Source organism: Ursus americanus, chromosome 14 (genome assembly GCF_024610735.1).
Source record: "Ursus americanus isolate L20-20 chromosome 14, mUrsAme1.1.p, whole genome shotgun sequence".
In the NCBI taxonomy this organism is placed as follows: Eukaryota; Metazoa; Chordata; class Mammalia; order Carnivora; family Ursidae; genus Ursus; species Ursus americanus.
The window spans coordinates 28,812,924-28,823,393 of NC_142140.1; the positions used below are offsets into that span (position 1 = coordinate 28,812,924).

Consider the following 10,470-nt stretch of genomic DNA (forward strand, 5'->3'; position numbering starts at 1 on the left):
CACCAGTGACTTCCCAGAAGCACACACTTCGGGGATAACGGAAGAGACCCTCCTGATTGTACAGAAAAACATCTCTAGGATAACCTAGCAAGACTACCAGGATTAATATTAATACTAACAGCAGCTTTACAATGAGCCTTTGGACCACCAAGCACGGTGCACTAAGCATTTGATATATACTATCTTACATAATTGCAGAACACTACCAGGCAACAGACCCAGTGGTCACAATAGATAGATAAGCAAACCGAACCTTCGAGAAGTTAAGTAACTTTAACTTGCCCAAGGCCATAAAACTAGTAGTAGAAGACTTGGAACCTGAGGTCTTTGTTCCGACTACATGTATAAGCCTATGTATTTGCTGCAAGAGGCGTCTGAGCTGTATCTGATCCTCCTAGAGCAAGGCGTCATTCCATGTCTTTTACAGGTGGAGGAATTAAGGCTCAGAGACACTAAGTAACTGGTCCTGGGTAACACAGGCAAGCAGGCAGCACATCAGAGAACCGAACACAAGCATGCCTACATCAAAGCCAGTGCCTCACTTCCCACAGTGAGTACCAGTCCTCACATCCTTTGGAGCCCAAACAGTCACCTGTTACAACACCTGAAGATGTGAAACACTGAAACCCACAAGGCCGACGATGCTCAGAAAAGAAACTCTAATGATGTATTTTTTGAAAACTCATAATGAATCCCATCTTCTCCGCCATTATAGAGAGCTTCCATCTGCCTGCCAAGTGTTCAAAGTCCTCCCCTCCCAGCCAATTCATGAATGTAAATTTCTTTTCTTGTGAGCCCACACCCGAATGCACTGACTTGTAAGAAGACAAATACCACAGGTGCCCAGAATCCAAAATGAAATGGAATTACACTTCAAACAATACATCCCAGCTGTCTATGTTAATATTTAAATGCACCCAAACAAAATCAAGTGTGCTTTTAAAAAGCAGGGGAAAATGGTTAGGGGAACTGTAGATTCAATTTAGGATTAAGATGGCACCAGGAAAACAGTACATTCTCCATTCTGAATTAGTCCAAGTAATGAAAATGATGTCACCATGATGGCAAATTAGGAAACGTGTAAAGTACAGATAGTCCCCAACTTATGATGGACTGTCCTAGCAATTTTTCAACTTTACAGTGGCACAAAGATGATATGCATTCTGGGTGCCTGAGTGGTTCAGTCGGTTAAGCGTCTGCCTTCAGCTCAGGTCATGATCCCAGGGTCTTGGGATCAAGCCCTGTGTCGGGCTCCCTGCTCAGCAGAGAGTCTGCTTCTCCCTCTCCCCTTGCTCATCCCCCCATTCATACACGCTCTCTCTCTCTTTCTCTGTCAAATAAATAAAATCTTTTTTAAAAATGACACACATTCAGTGGGAACCGAATCTTGAATCTGGATTTGGATCCTTCCCCTGGGCTGGTCGTATGTAGAGTAATGATGGGCAACAGAGACCCCAGCTCCCAGTCAGCCCCACGGTCATAAGGATCAACAACCAACCCACTTAAAACCATCTGCACCCCTACAGCCCATCCTGTTTTTCACATTCCATACAAACTCAGTGAATTACAGGAGATATTCAACACTGTATTATAACCTAGGCTTTGTGTTAGATGACTTTCCCAACTGCAGGCTAATGTGTTTTGAGCATGTTAAAGCAGGTCAGGCTAAGCTATTGGGGACATTAAATACATTTTCACCGTAAGATATTTTCAACTTACAATGAGTTTATCAGTACGTAACCCCATCATAAGTGGAGGAAGATCTGAGTTTTATGCTTGCATGGCACTCCAAAGACTGGCTTTAAAAGAAAAAAATGCTTCAACTAAGAACAAAGATATTCCATAGACATGGGACCCTTAGAGGGAAACAGGGATCTTGTAAAATTCAAACACACATCTAAAAGTAAACCTGGCATCATTTATGTCTGCTTTTTGGTCATTTTTAAAGTATAACAAAGGTTTAGGTGACCACCATCCAGTCCATCCTACAGTCTGGCAGAAGAGCCATGCAGAGCTCCAAGAAGTTGACCATTCTAAGCTTCTAGGGATCAAAAATAAAATTTTCCATCTCCTACACTCCTAATCTATTTTTTCCCTCCACTAAAGCATGCTACATAAATAATTGTTCGGCTTATTTATTGTCTGTGCATGTGGGAAACTTCTTTATGTATCTGTTTAACGTGCTTCTTAGAGCTAGTTCACTCTAAATCATTATTCCCAAATAATCCTTCCTCTATCAAGGTAACGAGTAAAGCACTGTCTTGAACAAGGAAAGGGGACTTCCATTAGGGTACATTTTTGAGCCTCAATTTCCTTGCCTGTTAAATGGAGCTACAAGTAGCAGCAACTTCACAGCATTGTTACAAAAACAACACAAGACACTGGGAGCACAGCAACTAACCCAGCAGTGGGCATGGAGTGTTTTAAAAATACCTATTAGAGCAGAAATTTGCTGCAGAGACTCCATTTTTTGTAATCATCATACTCCACACCCCACCTACCCTCAAGTCATGCAGTGCATAGCCATGTCCTGTTGGACCATCCCTGCCAGCTCCAGGGGTGGGCCTTGTTTGGCTTAAGCTAGCCAATCATTGTAAACCACGCCCCTGGTGCCAGTGACCTGGTTGGCAATGGAGACGTCAGCCAGAGATTCTTCTTTCTTCCTGCCAGTGTTTGGACAGAATCCTGAAGCCTCAGGAGCCTGGCTGGGGTCAAGCAGAAGATCGGCAGGGGAGTTCAAAAATGAAACCACGCCACAGGAAGCAAAATCTATAGGTCAATTCTGTTGACAAAATTGAAGCCCATGACAGAGGTAATTCGAAAGTGATCCTGTGGGATGCTTTACATTTACACGAACCAATAACTTGCCAAAGCTCCCTTTTTGTTCCTTGTACGCAAAAGATCCCCAAATGGCACTCAAGGTGACCTTGGTGACCTTCAAATGAGGCAATTCTACACCTGATCGTCAGTTTCTCATTAAAGGACACTGTTGGACTAGGGCTCTAATTCTCAACCTGAATGCTTTAAAAATAAAATAAAACAAAACAAAAGCAAAACACACAAACGAAAACAAAAAAATCTATGCCCTGGACCCTACCACCAGAGATTCACATTCGATTGACCTGGGGTGGAACCACGGATATAGGATACAAGTACTTAAAAAAAATTTTTTTTTTCTTTTTGTTCGGGTGATTCTATTTTGAAGCCAAAGATAAAAAACACAAACTTCCTTGCTGAGCTCCGCCCCAGGTCCCATTCAACTTTGACATTCTCAATTCACCCTCACAGCCTGGAACCTGACAGGCTAAGTTAACCCTGGGAAAAGGCTGGCCAGGCAGAGATGCACTGCCTGCTGTAGAAATCACACCAATATGGCATCAATCTCAGAATTAGCTAAATCTGAACTGAACCAGAACACTCACAAATAAAAGTAAAGGAGGAATGGAGTTATCCTCAAGGATATTCATTTATACCCTTTACAAAAGATGTTATCTAGACTCACAATCTCCACAACCAGTCCCCCATTTTTTTTCCTGAAAAGGCGGTGCTTTTCATTTTCCGGAAGCCTTGAGAACACCAGGGTAGGGAACAAAAGAGGACAAAGGCTGCCAGCACCATCTCTCACTGGAGAGGCTTTCGTGTGGGCAGCTGTGTTACCCATCCTACTGGAAAAGCAGAGCAGCGGAGTCCAGAGCTCCGTGAGGTAAGCGTGAAAACCTCCAAGTCCTTAGACTACAACTGTCATCAGTCTTTAACTAGACTTGACAGAGGCCATGGGTTTTGAGGTCCCACACTTGCCAGCTTCCCAAGACCCCTACACCTTTTTCAGTAGAAAAAGCAAACGTACAAAGATATATCCAATTCAAGAAACAAGGGAGGCAAACATCAGAACTCCTCGGACACTGCAACATCACGGGATCCATGACCCAAAGGGCAGTTACGTTCCCAGCCGTCCATACGCAGCGTACTGTGGCATTCGGGGTCTCAGCGGAGCGGCAGAACTATCTAAAGAAAGTTCACTTGGGACAAAAGCAAGAGGCATGGTTTGGGTGGACACAGACCAACGGACAAGAGGTAACAGAGAGCAGGGCCATCCCAAGGAAGGTGGGTTAAACCCTGTCTTCATCACACCCCCCAAAGTACTGAGGTACGGTGTGGGCTGCAAAACGCAGGTGAAGAATGCATAAAAAACCCTGCTTCTGAAGGACATGCTGCATGGCCTATGAGGAGCTCTAAGCTCCCTGGAGATAAGAAGCATCTCCACCCACCAGCCATGAGGGTGTCTGGAATATGGCAGGTATTCAATAATCCGTGAATGAATATATATATACACATGAACAACATAAAAGCTGATTGAGTCTGTGTTGGGGTAAGAGTGTGCGCATGTAAATGTGTGTTTATATAAGCCACAAGCAAAACCGCGACCTTCTCCCCACTGTCTCACTTTCTAGTCACTGCCCACCCATCACAACGGCAAACGTCTAGAACGTGAAGCTGTTAGGAATGATCCCCAAGTACCTCATAAGCAACCGTTTAGAGAGGCAACTCAGAAATGAACAGGGAAGCAAAGGACTTTTATCACCCTGGCACCAGATTTCTTTGAGACACATCAACTATCCATTAAAGATGACTACGTTTGGTTTTCCCTTTTACTCCATCTAGATCAGTAATGTGTGATTTCTTTTTCCCTAAGAACATAATCATGTATGAATGGCACTTGCATAATTTAAAAAACAAAAATTTTAGTCCCCTCCTCAAATGTATTTTAATCATATAATAAGGTATTTTTTTAAAAAAACAACTTTTAGAAATTACTTGAACTGCAGTCAAAAAAAATGTATATTGAGTATATTAAGCAACATGATATTTTATTGGCAAGGAGCAGAGATTTGCAAAATGAAACAATCTGTGGTTCCCAAGGAAAGATACAGACTCAGCATACCAGATTCAATCAATTTTAATACTCTTTGTACTCTTCTAAACTCTAACAGCCAACCAACAGCAGCATGGCAATGATATGGTAAGGCTATGAATCATGCTATTGATTTTCAATATCTTCTGTGCAGAAAATTAAATTATGCAAATGCATGCCTTTACGGATCCTTACCTTAATATGAAATTGCATACTTGCTTATGTCAGCAACTTAATTACACAATTAAAAATGGAGCATGCTTAAGAAAATATGTATTTTCATTCTTCGGAATAGACCGTAAGTATAAATCTGCCTGTGGTTATCGTGGGACTAACAAGAGGGAGGAATCGCTGTCCTGCAAACATATATTCTATCAAGTTCTACAGCACCGAGCCTCCTATGGTTAATGGAGCTGAAGTCATCTGTCAGCAGAAAGCTCAGGAGGGCTTTTAGTGTTGTGATGATGCCTCAAGGAATTGGGATCAGAGTGATGGAACAAGGGTAGAAGACACAAAGGACGTCCAATAATGCACAACGCTACAGACTCCACCTCAAAAGAGGTCGTCTCCAGTGTGACTTTAACCAGCTCACCAACACACACACACACACACACACACACACACACACACCCCTAACACACCTAGGCATCAAACCAGGGCAGGAACATCAAACCAGGGCAGCCTTCGAGGGTCTAAATGTAAAATGAGTTAAGAAAGTTAACACCCAGGGGCGCCTGGGTGGCACAGCGGTTAAGCGTCTGCCTTCGGCTCAGGGCGTGATCCCGGCGTTCTGGGATCAAGCCCCACATCAGGCTCCTCCGCTAGGAGCCCGCTTCTTCCTCTCCTACTCCCCCTGCTTGTGTTCCCTCTCTCGCTGGCTGCCTCTATCTCTGTCAAATAAATAAATAAAAATCTTTTAAAAAAAAAAAAAAAAGAAAGAAAGTTAACACCCAGCTACTCCCATCATCCAGGAGAATTTGAGCCTCTCAATTTTGACAGGATGAAAGTGAAGATTTGGAAACCAATAGCATTAACTAGCCAATGACGCTTATGCCTCTCTCAGCAGGAGGAAGCTTAAGACAGGTTGGTTGCTATGCAGAGAGCAAAATGAGTGACAGGTATTTTCATCAGGGAGATTTCATAAATTCTACCACCTCTCAGAACTTCTCCGGAGCCTACCTCATTTCCAGCCAGAAGCAAAAAAAAGATAAAAATGTTTCCAGACCCAAAGGCCCAATCCTTCGCTATAAAAATATCCTAAGAGTTACCTACCACGGAAGATATCAACAGAACTGTTTCCTATGTGCATGATTTAATTTCCTAGAGCCACCGGACATAGTTTATAACAATAAATGTTTGTATTCTGGGAATATAAAAGCAGATGTGTATCCCATCTGCCTTCCCTGTATCTTCGGGAGGATTCTGTGTAATCTTGACTCTCAGTGTTTTACAGAAATTTTGACTTGGGGGAAATAAAGAAGGAGTTTCAAGCTGTCTGAACTCTACTGTGTTAATCGGCAGGTTGAACATTTTTCTTACGAAGAGACCAGCCCCTCTAAACATGACATTAAATAACATTCTCGACATAGCATCTTTTCTTAGGCTCTACTTTTGGAGAGAAGGGTCACTGACTCTACGTGGGATAACACTAAATGTAGTTACGTAATGATGGAAAATATTTTTCTTCCAAAACAGCAAATGTGTGAACTGAAACTACAGAGTACAACTATTGGCTTGTTTTTTTGGACAAAGGTGGTACATTCACATATGCATTTGTGTATCTGAAAATGAGTGCAAGTCTGAGATGCCACCAAGAAAGGGAGACACACGGTCACTATGCATTTCAACACACCCACAGCATTCCTTCACATTACTGTCTTCACCTGGCCGCATGGAACCAACAACGTCTACTTGATCCCAGCTACGTCATGATCCCCTACAAGTGAAAGTAGTTGTATGCTGGAGGTGAAACCAGAGTAAGTTTATGATGAGAACAGGCCAGAGCTGCATCTGTTACATGGTCTCACACATCTTGTACCCAAAGCAAAGTAGTACAGTGACATGTGACGGTATTTCCACGCAACTCTATGTCCAGCTCTAGGTCATTCCAAAGGACTTAGAAGCCTAGAAGAATGGGTCAGCTTCCATCCAAAATTGAAAACATCAGAACAAAGACATTCCAGTTCCCTAGTGCCAGAATGAAAATTACTTAAGATGATGGATGAATGGCTCTGATATAGAGTCCTAGTTCTCTGCCAGAGTCACTGCCGAAAATAAGCCCACTAAAAATAAGTACAGGCACTCACATTTTCACATCCAGAATGCGTATTTCCAGAATGGCAGACAAGCAGTTAAGCGGGCTGTTTATATCTATTATAACTGCTCATACAACAAACAAATTAAAGATCCCTCAAGGATGGCAAAATCTCTAACAAGCATAATTTTCTCTGAATTTTAAAGAGCACTTAAGAACATTAAATCCCACACAATAGTCTAAAATGAATAAATCTTTATCTTTTTTGTGCCTACAATGGGCAAAAGTATCAAATCATAGTTAAAGTAATTAAATATTCTGATCAGCCTCTCATCTCCTTTGTGCCTGTATTCCAATTACTCGTAGTAAAAATGTACTTAGTGAGTGTCCCAAAAAGTAGAATCAAGAAGTACATTCCTTTGTAACTACCGCATTGCAAATGGTCCCTCCAGTTGTTTGTGATACTGAGCTAACCTCAAACACAATAGAGTATATTATAGTAGATTACCTATTTTATCATATTCAAATGATATTCATCATCTAAAGTGATAAAGAGACCTAATATAGAGCCATGACTTTTTTTTTTTTTTTTTAAGTAAAACAGATTGCAATTCAAGGCAAAGAGGAATCACATAGCAATGTAGTATCCTAGGGGAAAAAAGAACACAACATAGGTTGTAAAAATGAGTGTTCAAGTCAAGTAGAGAAGCAAAAGACGGAACTTCTCTTTGTCATTTTACCCTAAAATAACACTGATGACAAAAGATAGAATCTATTTTTTTAATCAGACATGACAAAAAAGAGTCAAAACATAAAGACATCTAACTATGTCCTAGCTTAAAAACTTCAGAAATAAAAATAGATGCTTCCCAACAAGTCCAAGAAGAGGTACACTTAGAAAACGGATCTATAAGGGACTCATTAGACATTTGTCATAAAAATCTGAAATATACTACGGTTCACGCTTCCTCAGTCACCCTTCTAAAACAGAACTGGGCTTCTGGCTTCAAATATTCTGTAACATCAGAATGAAGTAAATCAACCAAGTCTTCCAATCCCACTTTAACACTGTTTGGTTCTCCAAGAATCAAGTCTCTTGATTTTATAAGATTATCAAGAAACGAGGCTTAGTCATAGGTAGGGTTGTGGTGATGTCAAGTGACACAAATCTGTACTGCCAATTTTGCAACTGTGCCAGGACTTTGAAGCCTTAATGATCAACAAAACCGGCAAAAACAAATCAAATATTTCACCCTGGTGGCCACGATGTTGAATATAGCCATCGACCAATCCCTCCAGACATTTTGTTTCACCTGTGGTATAGTATAATATGGTATGGTGTGGGGGGGGGGGTGTTTAATTGGTTGCCAGCATGGGAAAATCTGGAGAGAATCCCAAAATCTGTATTTTTTTTAATGGGATCTGGACTTTGATTGCAACAATATGCTATGTGAATAGCAAGTAGCTCTTTCAAGAAGAATCATAACCCCACCCAGTCCTACCTTATCATTTATATTTCCTATCTAGTCCCTATGCCATCTGAGCTTACCACCCATGGTCCCACCCAATGAGAAATTATTCACTAACTCACTAATTGCTTATAAGGCCAACATTATAAAAGTAACACCAATACAATGGCTTGGGTAATTCTTCCAATAATCTTGCGGCTTAGGAACAATGACTCAGAAACGATATATAACTTGTCCAAGAACACAAAGCCCTGAACCAGATACCACTCTCAAACCTACACAATTAACACTGTACTACAACTATACTCACAAACTTGAATTTTAGGACTCATAAAAATATCTGTGAGCTAACAGCTACTACACCTGTTTAAAAGTGGGAAAAAACGGAAAAAAACTTCTACGTGTGCCTCGGAAAACCAAAAACATAGTAATTTTTTTTAAAGGCAAGTTTATGGTTTTTTTTTTTTTTTAAAGATTTTATTTATTTATTCGACAGAGATAGAGACAGCCAGCGAGAGAGGGAACACAAGCAGGGGGAGTGGGAGAGGAAGAAGCAGGCTCATAGCGGAGGAGCCCGATGTGGGGCTCGATCCCAGAACGCCGGGATCACGCCCTGAGCCGAAGGCAGACGCTTAACCGCTGTGCCACCCAGGTGCCCCAAGTTTATGGTTTTTTAAAGGTTTTATTTATTTATTTGTCAGAGAAAGAGAGAGAGAGAACAAGCAGGGGCAGCGGCCTGCAGAGGGAGAAGCAGGCTCTCCGCTGAGCAAGGAGCCCTGATGCGGGACTTGGTCATGACCTGAGCCAAAGGTTTAACCAACTGAGCCACCCAGGCGTCCTTAAAGACATAGTAATTTTTGTTATTTTTTTTAACGTAAACTCTACACCCACTGTGGGGCCTGAACTCGTAACCCCGAGATCAAGAGTTACATGCTCTTCTGCTTGAGCCAGCCAGGCAACTCTAAAAACATAATAAATTCAAAAGAAAGAAGTTGTCTAGGCTACTCTTCCCACCACTACTGGCAATTGTCTAAGATAAAAACATGTTCCAATAATACAAACAGAAAAATACAGTGATTTTTCTAACATGATGTGGAGAATATCCGATTACAATTACATAAACATTGGTCATTGTCTATAAAAAAGAAAGTCTCTTCTAGTCAAGCAGAAATAAATATTAAGTTACAACTTGAGTTAGGGAAACAAAGTGATACAGATTACTAAATTCTCTTCATTCATATTTTCTTTTGTTTAAAATCTGTCATTGTGACTACCTAATAAATGTTTATCCTTGAGAAATAAACGATAAGCTTCATAACTTGGGTCTTTGATATAGTTGAGTCATTTATACACACACAGTCCCTATGAAATATCGAATGAAAAATATTGAAGGAAATGGGTATTTTTTTACAGAACAAAAAGGACAAAGAAAGCTGATTTAAATATTACTGAGCGCCTATTTCCAAACCATGGCACATCTACCAACCCTAGGAAAATGTGGGCAGTGACAAAAATACGCACCACAATAATACACAACCACGGGAGATTGTAGAAAACACATTACAGGCGCAAGCCCTAAGTGCTGGGCTTGCGGATCAAATACAGAGGGCACTCCAACCACGACACTCCTCTGCTCAAGACACCAGTCATGGTGGAGACAGATCTGACTAGCTTAGTAAACCCAGAAATCTGTGACTTCTAGGGCCATGTTAAAGATACCACTTGAATCCTAGCCAGTCTGGATCTTCAGTGGCCAATAGCTATCTATTGCCCAGAGCTTTGTGCTTCTGGTCAGCAAAGTGCCTAGTCTATCTTCACACTTACTCTGTTTAAAT

General features: G+C 41.3%; 1 protein-coding gene across 7 annotated transcripts in view; it reads right to left on the reverse strand.

The window, feature by feature from the left end:
- The window catches only part of PTPRG (protein tyrosine phosphatase receptor type G), a 684,348-nt gene that overhangs the window by 509,852 nt on the left and 164,026 nt on the right, over positions 1 to 10,470 (reverse strand). The gene's annotated exons all lie outside the window — the stretch shown is intronic.